Below are 14,430 nucleotides of genomic sequence, written 5' to 3' on the forward strand. Positions count from 1 at the left end.
GGATTTTCAAAATGGCATTGAGGAGGAAGATACCTAGGGTTGGGAGTAGTGTAGAGAACCCTACAGTCCTTGATTAAGTTAGTGTGTAGGTAGTGGGTGGGCACATGTTTTGTTATCAAGTTGTGATGTAAAGACAAAGTACTATATTTCTTTATGCTTTTCTTTTGGGTGTGGGCACATGGTGGCCCTTCTTTTGTGGTCCCTAGCAGGAATCTTTTGTCCCATCTTTTGTGTATGCAGACAACTACTTGTCCTTTATTTAATTTCGAATATAAATGGAGTATTTCAATGAATCCAATTACAATATTCAATTACTTTCTTGTTATATGTATGCATTGTATTCATTCCATTCAATTACTTTCTTTTTATTTGTATGTATTTTTGTCTCAGTGATTCCATTCCACTCAAAATTACTTCTATGTATTCATTACAATTAAAGAATGAAATCATATATGTATTCATTGTTATATGTATGCTACTTTGTGATTCCATTCCAGTCAAAATTACTACATTGTGATTCCAGTCAAAATTAATTCTTTCTAATTCCAGTCAAAATTATGTATTCATTATTATATGTATGCTACTTTGTGATTCCATTCCAGTCAAAATTACTACATTGTGATTCCAGTCAAAATTACTTCTTTCTAATTCCAGTCAAAATTACTTCTTTTTGATTCCATTCCATTCAACATTACTTCTTTGTGATTCCATTCTAGTCAAAATTTCTTCATTCCATTCCAACAAGAAGTTAAGATAATGCCTTCATTCCATTCAAACAACATCTTTTAATACATCATTTCATCATATACACGATGATCAAAAAAAGAAATCCTATGATAAACTTATATATTTTTTCCTTCATTGCAATGGCATCAGAGTACTTTTCCTTCTTCATTTGTTCCATGTCTTCCTTCACCCTCTCTACTTCGGTCTTTAATGCTACTAATTCAGCTTTCATTCCCTCTACTACTTCCATTAGAGGAATTTGTACATGTTCTACTTCCAACCATTTCCAATATTTGCATTTACCCTTCAACACAAATAACTCATAAGGAGATTTCAAATCAGGAAAAATGAATCAGAAAAGGGGGAAGACTCAAGTGAAATAGCTTACCTCATTGCACACCATGAAATGCCTCCCTGGAGTCTTTGGTGTTGTTAACATTAGAATACGTGCAGGGAACCCACAATCACAAGTTTTTGGATCGTTCACTGTTGATTTCTTGCTTGATCGATTAAGGGAAGATGATAAGCTGTAGGAGGAAGCCATCGGGGTATTAGGGCACAATAAAGGAACCACATACGCCCCTCTTTTAATAACATTATCCCTACATGCCACGTAGGATCAAACTGACATGTAAGATCGATAAATCATTTGCAACCAACAAAAAGCAGTTGTAAGGGTAAATTTTACACGAATCAACACGTTAAATGACTATTAGAGCACGAAAAAAAATTTAGTGACCAAATGTGACCAAAAGCAATAGTATGTTACTCTTTCAAGCCATAAGATATAGAAATGACCAAAATACCATTTCTTCACCATATAAAAACACTTGCATATGGTTTGATTTCTACAGAAATTAAAAGTTGTCACCTTTCCAATCCTTTTTTCCCCTTATTCCCATTCTTTAATAAAAAGATGTAACAGTAATCAAAACTTCTAAAGCATTTACCTTTGTTACCAAAACAATCATTTCATATTTTATTAATTGAACTATTTTACCTTAGTTTCAATGTATAACTTTTTAAATTTTTTTCTTATTAACACATTGTAATTTGAAATTAGAATGCTATTATTAAATAGACTTTTAACGTATACATAGTTATAACATCATACTTTTAAAGCACAATGGTTTAATAAGAAAAAAATTTAACACTTCAAATAACATGCTAAAAAATCAATATGTTAAGGTAAAGAAGAAACAATTTCCCTGCAATTTCATGACCATTGTGCTATTTGGTGCTGATGGTACTGCAATATCCTTCACCATCATCTCATATGGTATCCTAGACCATAATATTTTTGATTTTTGAGCTTTAAGCAATTGTCTTTTTTATTAATCAAGAGTTTATAACCTATTTGGATGATGAACATATCAAATTATGGATTAAAATTAGTAACTATATAATTCGTTTTATTATATTTTTTTTAAAATACAATTGTCTATAATTTTTGTTTTATTATTTCTTTTAATACAATTGTCTATATTTTTTATAGTGACATCAAAAGAAAAAAATTTATCTAACGGCAAACAAACATTTAGAATTGTCCAAACAATTAAGCCTAATTTAATAAACCAAGTTCTTCTCAAACGTTAAATATTATATTAGCATGCATATGGCAATTTCGAAACCGTAGTAAAAAAAAAAAATTAAACTAAATACTATAGATTATCAAGTGAATCATGCACGTAAAAGGATTGCAAGCATTTTTTTTAAACCGATTTCCTGGTATATATTTTAAGCGTAATTATTTCAATATATAATATAGAAAAAAATTTATTTTTGGAACAGTTGATATCTTCCATAACTAACCAAACCGTTATTATCTTAGACCATAATTAAAAAGATATAGATTCTATTACCTATTTAAAAATAATCGATTTTACTAAAACAAACTAATAATCGATCTTAATAAAAAGATATAGATTCTATTACCTATTCAAATTCATCGCATTCTAATTTGTTTAAGATATACCGTTGTGTTTTAAAAAGATTACATAAATGCAAATCTGTAAGCAGATTTTCCCCATACGTATTTTTAAGGGGTTTCCATCGATCATAACTTTTTCTATATAATTAACGCACCGTCTTCTCCACAGACAATCTTTAACGATATCAGAAGCACTTTATCTCAATCACAGCAATGACGATGAATAGATTTGGACGAAAGCAAACCGTTTTGATGTTCCCATGGTTAGGCCATGGTCACATTTCTCCTTTCCTAGAACTAGCCAAAAAACTAAGCAACACCAACCTCTTTGACATCTACCTTTGTTCGACTCCTGCAAATCTCAAGTCTATCAAGACTTCACATGGAATTCAGTTCATAGAGCTTAACCTTCCGACGCTACCGGAGCTACCACCACACCTTCACACCACCAATGGCCTCCCATCTCATCTTATGCCTGTTCTCAAGAAAGCTTTTGACATGGCAACTGATGAGTTTTCAGATATCTTGAAAGCCCTAAAACCTGATTTGCTCATTTACGATATCATCCAACCATGGGCTCCGGTGGCGGCCTCCGCCCTTTCAATCCCTTCCGTGGTGTTCATCACCACAAGTGTTGCTGCCACCATGGTTCATTTTCACTTGAGCAACCGCCCTGGCATTGCGCTTCCCTTCTCGACGATCTACTATCGTAGCTATGAGTATGGAAAAGTTGTTAAAAGCTTAGAGGATATGCGTAAAGATGAAGACTTTGTAATGGAGTGTGTAAATCGATCTTCCGATTTGGTTCTTGTAAAATCTTTCAAGGAGATTGAAGGTAAGTACAGTGATTACCTTTCTGTTCTTACTGATAAAAGGATTGTGCCAGTAGGTCCACTTGTTGCAGAGCCATCTCCTGTAGAAGACGAGGAACAAAACAGTGTGATGCAGTGGCTTGAAACAAAGGCTGTTGGATCTACTGTTTTTGTTTCTTTCGGGAGCGAATATTTTCTTTCTGATCATGATTTGGAAGAAATCGCATACGGGTTAGAAATAAGCGATGTGAATTTCATCTGGGTTTTAAGGTTTCCAAAAGTTGAAAGAAAACTTGGCCTTTCAGAAGCTTTGCCATTAGGGTTTCTTGAAAGGGTGAAGGATAAAGGACTAGTGATTGAAGGGTGGGCGCCACAAGGAAAAATATTAGGCCACAAAAACATTGGTGGATTTGTGAGTCACTGTGGATGGAGTTCAGCTATAGAAGCCATGAAGTATGGTGTTCCAGTAATAGCCATGCCAATGCATCTTGATCAGCCGATCAACGCTCGTTTGGTGGAGGAGGTTGGGATTGGAATGGAGGTGGTGAGGGACGAAAATGGGCGGCTCAGTCGGGAGAAGATGGCAGCGGTTGTTCGGCACGTGGTCGTTAGTAAGTTAGGGGAGGTGGTCAGGGAAACAGCTAAGAAAATGAGTTCTGATTTGAGTATGAAAGGGGAGGAAGAGATCGAGGCGGCGGTGGTGGAGCTACTGCAGTTGTGCAGCCTTGGTGGTGGTGGTGGACGCAGTGAAGTTGGTGAAGTTTGAAATGACGAAAATCTCCTCTCTTCTTTTAGTTTTTAAAAGTTATTAGTTAGATATAAGTCATATAACTAGTGGGTTTTTTTTTTTTTTTTTTTTGTTATGTGTTTTGTGGATATTGTTAGTTTGATTTGTTACAAAATAATAAAACACATTATTTCCATTTATACTCACTGTTTGTCCAAGAATATTTGGGTTTGAAGAATTTCTGCATTTATTTTTGTCTATGTGTCACTGAAAAAGAACATGAACCTTCAAAAAACTAAGTTTTCAGCACAAAAATATAGTGGTTGATTATCAACGTACCAATGAAGTTAGTTGGTAGTTGGTAATAGAAAAAAATGAAATGGAATGGAATTTTTTTTTTGTTGGACATAGGAATGGAATGAGTGAATGTGATTCCTTATCAAGTGTGGTTACCTTGTATTGCTTAATCCATCGTTTTTGCAAATTAATTTGGGTACACATGCGAAGATACTCTATACTACATGGGAATCGCTCCATACTATTTTACATAAATTCAATCCATTTCCCTAATTCTCTCTAAACGCTAGATTAAAAAAGAAAGAGCTAACTTCACAAGTAACAAAAGGAATAAATATACACCTTTCCATGGTTAGTTTTATTTGCTTCCCATTCATTTGTAAACTGGAATCATCAATAACCTTGCTGCTTCCTTTAATTAGTCCTCCTTGAGCAGAATCATGCTTCAACATATAAGAAAGTTGTGTGTCCATAACCTTAACTTGACACATAATATGTTATGATGAAAATTGAGAACACATGGTTTGGGACAAAAGAAAATAAATTGTTACAAAAAACTGCCATGTGGCCGATGGTTTATTGACAAAGTGAATGAAGGGGTTTAGTTAGTTTTAAAAGATAAATGTTCATGGGTTGTAGGCGGTCATCAAGATGGACTTTTATTGTATGGAGATATATACGACAACACTTTAATGATGGTATTATTTACAGATGTAAGTAGAAAGAACGATTTAACTTGGCATATATATGCCTAATATTCAAAGAGTTATAAATGTTAAAGTTTCAATCATTTCTTTGATCTTTAAACTGAATAGCATGCTCACTTCTTTTTGCTATATCCCGCACAAGGAGAATCTCATGTTGTTCCCTATATATACAATTAATTAATTGTTGATCATCGAACCACTATTGGCACATATATAAGGCAGAAATCAAGCATCGGATATAATTTCCATTAATAGACCGTAGGCAAGTAAAACGAAATTCAAGATTCGAGAAAAGCTTCAACAATTACATAATGAATGACCAACACAATAACCGCATGCAATGATCACATCAGCTTTCTAAAAAAACATAACATCACATAAGACGGCCACAAATCAAGCATAGCTTCTTAATTTTATCATAAAAACCAAAAAATGTTCTCTCACAAGCTTAAACACAAACACCTCGCATGCCTTCATATTACCTAATACACCCTCTGATTCGTTTGTTCTTTATAATGAAATTATAAGATAAATTTGATATAAATGGAATCATGCTACTGATATGTAGAGAAATAAGAGCCCTAATAAATGTGATTACGATTAAAAACAAACAAGAATAGTTCACCAATTTAGAAGACAGTGTGGATTGTCGAAATTTGCGGGCAAGATCGCTGTGGAGTTACGAAATTGAATCATATTTCTTCAACATTGAGTGAGAGGCGATTGACCTCGAGTCGCAATTACCTGTGGTGCTCTCTGTTGGATTAATAGGGTTTGTTGTAATCCAAACGTGCAACAAAAGATTTGGTCTTTATCTTTGACCGGGTTTTATGGAAGATAAAAGTGACTGGTTACATTTTAGAATAATATCGTGGGCTAGATGGTAGCTATTATTCGACTATTTATTTAGTATAAATAGATGTACTTTGTTTTTGTTTAATATATAGGAAGATGTACACGTTTATAATCAGGTTCCATTTTGCAAATTTACTTTCACATACATATTTACCTGACTAGTGTATGTTGTATGCGTGTTTTGTGGAGCCTGAACCTACAATTGATATCAAAGCTAACCAAGTGGTTATTGGGAACTGTTGTAATATGAAACAGATGTTGGTTTCCAATGGGTTGGATGGTGTTCGGATTTGTAGAAGATGGTGCAGCAGGTGGCTGCAGTTTACTATGGTTCCCAGAGAAGATGATCGACGGGTGCTATGGTAGCGATGAAACAATGATGATAGCAGGTGGCTATCAGTATAACAAAGAGAAGTATGGTCCCGATGTAATAGATGGCTGATGTAGTTCAGTACGATGAGTCTAACCAGAAGCCGAGAAGACAAGCCAGACGAAATCAGAACAGGTAGTTCTTTGGTTTGGCTTGTTTGTAGGTAAAAGAAAACAGAAAAAGGAGAAGCTTGGTTTTCTTGACTGGTAGTGGTAGAAGAAGACTCTTGGAATAAGTAAAGGATTGGAGATATCAAATGGAGGTCTCGACAGTGACTGTAGCGGCAGTTAAAGGAGACCGTGACAGAGTTGGCTTTGGATGTGGCCGAGGAAGAGGTCAGGGGTCCGGGAAAGTCGAGAGAAGACTTTGGATGTGGCCGAGGTGGAGGTTAGGTGTCCGGGAAAGGTCGAGACTCGTGGTGGTGGTTGTCTTGGTAAAGCAGGTGGCTGGAAGATGGTACAACCATATGGTGTTGGTTAAAACAGTTGTTGTCGACGAGTTTTCATGTGAAGCAGTCAGCGGGTCGACTGTGAATAGAAGTTGTGAAGGTGTTGGTGGTCTTCGGTGGCTAATGGTGGAGAAACACCACTATTAAGGAGTGGTGTGAACAAACCGATTAAGGGAGTGATTGTTGGATTAATCAGGTTTGTTGTAATCCAAACGTGCAGCAAAAGATTTGGTCTTTATCTTTGACCGGGTTTTATGGAAGATAAAAGTGACTGGCTACATTTTAGCATAATATCGTGGGCTAGATGATAGCTATTATTCGCCTCTTTATTTAGCATAAATAGATGTACTTTGTTTTTGTTTAATATATAGGAAGATGTAGACGTTTAAAATCAGGTTCCATTTTGCAAATTTACTTTCACATACATATTTACTTGACTAGTGTATGTTGTGTGTGTGTTTTGTGGAGCCTAAACCTACACTCTCTAGGTGGTAGCTTCCGATGGTCAGAGCGACGAAGTTGTAGCTTTGGATGGTCAGAGCGAGACAACTGGACAAGATGGTAGATATGTGATAATGCCTAATTCAAGATAGCAAATCTCCCACAAAAAGTAAGTAGAGAAGAAGAGATAGTGGAGCAATTTTCTGGTTATATACAATGACAACAACTTAAATATGGAAGTGATCACTACTCTAGAAATTAGGAAAGTGTGCATATGCATGCATAAAGGGAAACATGCAGCTATCAGATGCAATTACTTCATGACTGAGAAGACCAATTCAACTAAGGACTCATCTCTGTTTATTATTTGCTTCCTTGGGCTTCGATTAATCCAACAACCTTGTAGGCTTGCGTTTCTCTCTCGTGGGCCTTTTTTTGGTGATGGTTGTTGGGTTTACAACGGTTGGACTTGTGTGGTCCATCTGTGGTATTGTATCAACTACCCCCTCCTTGAAAGAAGCTCGTCCTCGAGCTTGGTCACCGACGTGAGCACAAAAGCCTGGGAATCGTATCTGGAATTCGTCATAAGGTACCCAAGTAGCGTTGGTGAGGTCTTGATTCTCCCATTATACTAAAACTTGAAGTTTCCCGTTGATTAGCCTATGGTTCCAAATGTTAAGTGGTATGGCCATGGTGTTGCTATCTTCAAGAGTTGTTGGGAGAGGTATGACCGTTGGGTTGCCATATGCTTGATGTAATAGGGACACGTGAAAGACGGGGTGGATTCTCGGCTCTGGTGGTAGTTGAAGTTTATAAGCAACACTGCCGACTTTCTCGATGATGGAAAAGGGGCCATAGAACCTCTTGGTTAGCTTCTTAGTTATTCAGGAATGCATTGTTTGCTGCCTGTATTCTTAAAGGCGGAGGTAAACTTTATCCCCAACTTGAATTTTTTTTTATCTAGTCTATGATTTCTGGCGAGGTATTCATTATTGGGCACGTCACAAATTATCTTTGAGTAATGAACGGATACGATGGTGTTCCACTAATGTGGTGTCGATGAACGCATTACAGGAGTTGCCCGGTTAGTACTGGTTCATGTCCGACTGGTCGGCCATAAAATGCCGTGAATGGGGACATGTTAAGGGCACTACAGTGGGCAGTGTTGTACCAAAATTCTACGAAGTGTATAAACTTGCTCCATGATCTGGGTTCATCGCTGACAAAGGCCCGTAAGTAGTTTGAGAGACATCGGTTAAGGACCTCTGTCTGCTCATCCAACTATGGATGGTAAGCTGTTGAATACTTAAGGTGGGTGCCTAATTGCTTGAAGAGCTCCTTCCAAATACACTAAGGAAGATTGGTTCTGTGTCGGTGACAATGCTTTTCGGGATACCATGCAAGCGGTAAACATTTTGTAGGAATAAAGAGGCTAAATAAACTTCACCACAGTTGGGAGGTAATGGAATTAAATGAGAAAATTTCAAAAAACAATCAATGATTACCCAGATGGATGTCTTTACATGAGATGGTGGTAGTTATGAAGTCCATTGTGATGTCGTCGCACATGGTATTCGAAATCGGGAGTTGTTGAACCAATCCATATGGTTTATGGGTAGGATATTTGACATGTTGGCACACTTCACAGTGACAAATAAATCGTGTGACATCTTCTTTGAGTTTTGGCCAAGAGAAGGTTGTTGTGAGTCGGCGCATTGTCGGTAATATACCTAAGTGTCCCCTAATAGTGTTGAGTGGTATTCCTGCAACAACTTTTTGCAAATAGAGTTGTTTTCTAGAATGTATACGTGACTTTGATCAAACAATAAACCGTCTCTAATTTTCACTTTGGTGGTTTTGTGCATGATTGTGTCAATTAACTTTTTTCCTGTTAAATTAATTTAGAATTTTTACCAATATGCACGTTTATTTTTAGCGTTGAATATGTAACATACCAAAAACCATGAGGTAAAATTTCATTTTTAATTAGGCCAAAACACCAATTATCTTTTTTTAATCATACACTTAAAGTGTAACATAAATAAACAATCATCAGAGTTAAATCCCAAAATCATCATCTTGCGGAAACATGGATGGATGTGTTGCGATCAAGCCAGAGTCTTCCTTTTTGAACCAGAAGTACCTGATACATAAACTAAAAATCATAAGCATAAAGCTTAGTGAGTTCCCCAAAATACCACATACCATATATATATCGAACACATAATAGACCCCGCCCAATATACAGATCTGTCAGTCATCGGGCCCCGCCCGATATACCTATAAGCATATACACATAACCACATATACACATGCGATAATCTCAAAGAGAAATAGCATACATAATGGCTATCAGGCCCAGCCCGGCATCGGGCCTTGCCCGATAAACACATATAAGATGGTCATTGGGCCCTGCCCGGTATCAGGCCCCACCCAACAAACATGCAAACACATAACCAATGTAAGAGTCACGCAGACATCTAGCATCCTAAGTATAACAACCATGGGTCGGCATTGGTGCCTTCGACTTGCTAAACACAGTGAGGAAACTCACCTCAGTCCGTTGATAGCCAAATAACTGCTCGAGTCGCCGAACCATATACCCTCGCACCAACTAACAATAAATGCAACCTTTATTAGTAATTAACCCAATAACCCAAAATCCAAGGCCCATTCTATAATCCAATTTCCTATAAGGGTAAAAGGTCATTTTACCCTTTTTCTTACTTGATCCATAACCAAGGTCCAACCAAAATGCACAAATGCCCAAAATGGTAACCCAAAGCCCAATATGGCCCAACTTCCTAATTGGGCCCAAAAACTATCATGAGACCAATATCAAGAAAGCTCACAGTCTAACCATGGCCAAAGTCAGAAGTCTAGTGTCCCAACAAGGCCCAAATCCAAAAAGGCCCAACAAACCATCATGGGGAGTACGTCCTGCGTACTCGAGACGTACGCCCCGCATACTCAACCTTGAAGCACGATGTACAACCGGTTGATGCATAAATCCAACATTATGTTGAGCGCACCCCCACGTACGCACAACGTACTCGACAGAAGCCCAAAAAAAACATTAAGCTCTTAATGGGTTAAGTCAAGTTGTCCAAAACATAGATTTGATCCCTAGGCAAGGTCTTAACCAATAAAGTTGTCAACTTTACTCTCTTACATGCCTTATGTAACGTCCCAAAAATAAGACCTGGAAATTTCATTTTTAAATTAATAAAACCAGTATTTCCAAAACATCATCATAAAAATCCAAATAAAAAAATGTATTAATCATCATATCACATCAGAGTAAATCAAGAAAATGTGGAACGAGGTGGTGTGTGCTCTATAATCATCCTGAACACTTCCTTTTGAAAACAGAAGTACCTGAAACATAGACTGAAAATCGTAAGCACAAAGCTTAGTGAGTTCCCTAAAATACCACATACCATACATACACAAAGAAACACATAATGGGCCCCGCTCGACATCGAGCCCCACTCGATATACAGACCTGTCAGTCATCGGGGCCCGCCTAGTATACATATAAAACATATAAACATATAAACACATAACAAATTCAATAATCACAAAGATACATAGCATACATAATGGTTATCGGGACACGCTGGACAACGGGTCGTACCAGGTAATCATAAAAACATATACATATAACTAGCATATAATATACTTATTATGCCCCGCCTGGTGTCCGGCCTCGCCCGACATCGAGCCCCACTCGGTAACATAAAACACATAACGCATGAAAGAGTTACGCTGACAACAAGAATACTAAGCATAACAAACCATGGGTCGGCATTGGTGCCTTCGACCTGCTAAACATAGTGAGGAAACTCACCTCGCACTGCTGAATCTCATAGAAAGAATCTTTGGCTGCTGGCCCGCTAAAATCCCCGCACTAAAAATCAAAAAATAATCAATCAAAAATCGGATCCCGACCCACACTATCTGTCCAAACTAGGGTGAAAGACCTTTTTACCCTTTACCCAACTTAGCCCCAAGCCTAGGCCCAAACCAACAATCCAAAGGCCCAAATTCCAAAGAAACAGCCAAGGCCCAAATTTTCAAATTGGGCCCAAATCCTTCATGGGTCTTAATCTAAGGTCCAAAAATATTCTTTAGCCCAAAACACTTAAATTCTGATGGCCCAACAAGGCCCAAGACAACCAAAGTCTAACATAGCCTAATACCGAGAAGCCCACCACACCGAAGCCCAATTGCTAAGTACGTTGGGTGTACTCAGCTTGTACACTAAGCGTACTGCCTTTAGGGCTTGTATGTGGTACGTACGATCTTGTACGCCCAACATACACCCATGCTCATCCAACTTTTATTCTTCAGCTCTTAAACAATTAATTCCTTACTCCAACACTTAGATCTGACTTCCTTAAGGTGGTTGATCACGGAAAGTTACCAACTTTACGTGCATGCATGGCTTAATGAAGCTCTTAAAGCTCAGAAGGACTTAACAAATGACTTAATGCATGCATGAGACCACCAAAACCATAAAGTTTGCACCTTTAAGCTTAAGGAACTCTCCAAACATCCACATCTATAAGAATAGCTTCTAAAATAGCCTTAACCCATCAAGACCAACCAAAAAGGGACAAGAAGCGTATAAACATAACATGAAGAGATCTAAGCATACAAAGATCAAGGTTGAGACTTTATACCTCAAAAGTCACCAAGAGATGGTGTCAAATCTAGATCTCTGAGCTTCTTTCCAAAGAATGAGTTCACCAACTTCTTCTTCTTTCACTTCAAGAAGCATAAACCACCAAAATCAAGACCAAGGCTCAAGAACACTGAAAGAGGCAATTAGGGTTCGAGATTAGGGTTTTAGGACAATGGAGGATGATAAAAAGACTAGCCCTAGGAACTTAAAGAGATTATATAGGGTGCAACACCCAAAATTAAGGTTTTCTTATTCTCCTCGTACGCCCATCATACGAGGCCTCAGATTCTCGACCAATATCCACTAGTATGTTAAGTATACACATGTGGTACGCCCTGCGTACTAGCTTCACAACTAGCACGCTAAGCGTACCCTGTGGTACGCCCTGCGTACAAACTCCATGGACCAATAATGCAAAATTTAAATATGAATGACCTAAAAGAAGCACACGCAATCAAGCGTTACACCTTAATGGGACTCAACACTTAAGAAAATCTTAATAATTTAATGCTTTCATGGACGAAAAACTTCCATAAAGTTGACATTTTTATGAACATAGGGACTGAATGGAGCTAAGATCTAGCATCCATTAGTGTACGTTGATTTGTATCCCCTTATATTATGTGTTAAGTGAATAAAACACTTAGTAACATTTTACTCATTCCTCTTGTCAAGTGTGTGCTCTGTTTTGTGTGAAACCTGTATAAACTAGCTTGAAACCAACATTTGGTATTAGAGCAAACCTCGTGCATGCCCAAATACCAACCCCAAGTGATAGAGATGTCTGGAAGCAACGATGAGAAGGATGGGCAGCTCACACTTCACTATCCAATGTTCTCAAGAACCAATTATGTTGCATGGGTAATCAAGATGAGGGTATCCATGCAAGCCCAAGGTGTTTGGATGCTATTGAACCTAGAACAACAAACACGGTGGTGGAAGTAAAGAAGGATAAAATGAATTTGGCAGCCATCTAACATGGTATACCTGAAGATTTACTATTGTCATTGGCTAAAAAGAAAATAGCCAAAGAGGCATGGGACGCCATGAAGACAATGTTCATGGGGACAGACAGAGTGAAGACATCAAGAATTCAAACTCTAAAGTATGAGTTTGAATCGTTGAACATGAAGTGATCAGAGGGAGTAGATGAGTTTGTTGTGAAAGTGAGCAACATAGTTAGTACCATGCATACCTTGGGGGATACTGTAGATGAATCCTATGTGGTTGTAACGCTCGCAGATCCGGCCTAATCAATTTAGAGACAATAAGTGTTGAGAACGACTTTTTTATAGAATATTATTTAGAATATATAATCTTAACTAAGTTGTAGTATATGTCACAATGGTTTCGTATATATAAGGAACGCCAAAATCCGAGTTATAACGAAGAAGTTATGACTTGTCGAAGTTTTGCGACAAAACCGACACGACGTTATGTGACGTAAAAAGTGAGTTTAAGATAAAATACTTTTTAGCCTTATCGATCTAAATGAAAGTCGTAGTATTCGTTAAACCGAGAGCATACATAAAAAGAACGCCCAAATCTAACTTTGTATGAGAAAATTATGATTTTTCCAAGTTTCGGCATAACAGTATGCAGCCTGGAGTTCGAATATCAGATCGACTGATTTTTAGCTGACACAACCTAAACAAGAATTGAAGATCTCGTCAATAGGAGCTCAACGATAAAAAGACAGACGAAAACAGACGTCGGATGACAAAGTTATGAATTTTTAACAGACTTTTCATGTCCCACCCTGTTAAAAATATAACTTTAAAAATAAATTCTAAATTAGCCGACGGAGTCTAAATGAAAGTTGTAGAGTGTGTCTCTACCTACTCTTGGATATAAAGAACACTGAAAACGGAGCTCGTATGAAACGACCCAAAAATACTACCCAAAAATTTCGATTTTATTATAACAAACCATGAAACTGAGTATCACATAATAAAAACCATGTGCTACGTGATCAAAATCCATAATAAAATACTGTGAGAAAGATGTATCACAACTGTATCCAAACATATTAAAAAACTGAATCAACTCCCAGGACAAAACTAAAGCTGTGGTGTGTGCGATGCCATCATCCCAAGCTCTTCCCTTTGCTTGCGGAAGTACCTGAAACCAAAACTGAAACTGTAAGCACGAAGCTTAGTGAGCTCCCCCAAACTACCACATACCATACAAAACATATAAAGCACATACTGGGCCTTGCCCACTGCATCGGACCACAGTCCGGAACTAGCTGCATCGGACCGGAGTCCGGAACTGACTGCATCGGACCGAAGTCCGGAACTGACTAGGACCTTGTCCCCTGCATTGGACCAAAGTCCAGAACTGACTGATCATAGCATAGCATAACACATATCAACTAACATAGACACATATACTGCATCGGACTGAAGTCCGGAACATATATCACACAAA

At 37.7% G+C, this 14,430-nt stretch overlaps 1 pseudogene; it reads left to right on the plus strand.

Moving 5' to 3' along the window:
• The first annotated feature begins 2,848 nt into the window (after nt 1–2,848).
• Nucleotides 2,849–4,268, plus strand: LOC145099913 (UDP-glucosyltransferase 29 pseudogene; annotated as a pseudogene).
• The last annotated feature ends 10,162 nt before the right edge of the window (nt 4,269–14,430 follow it).

This window comes from Lactuca serriola, chromosome 4 (genome assembly GCF_051521515.1).
Source record: "Lactuca serriola cultivar US96UC23 chromosome 4, Lser_US96UC23_V15, whole genome shotgun sequence".
NCBI classification, from domain to species: Eukaryota; Viridiplantae; Streptophyta; class Magnoliopsida; order Asterales; family Asteraceae; genus Lactuca; species Lactuca serriola.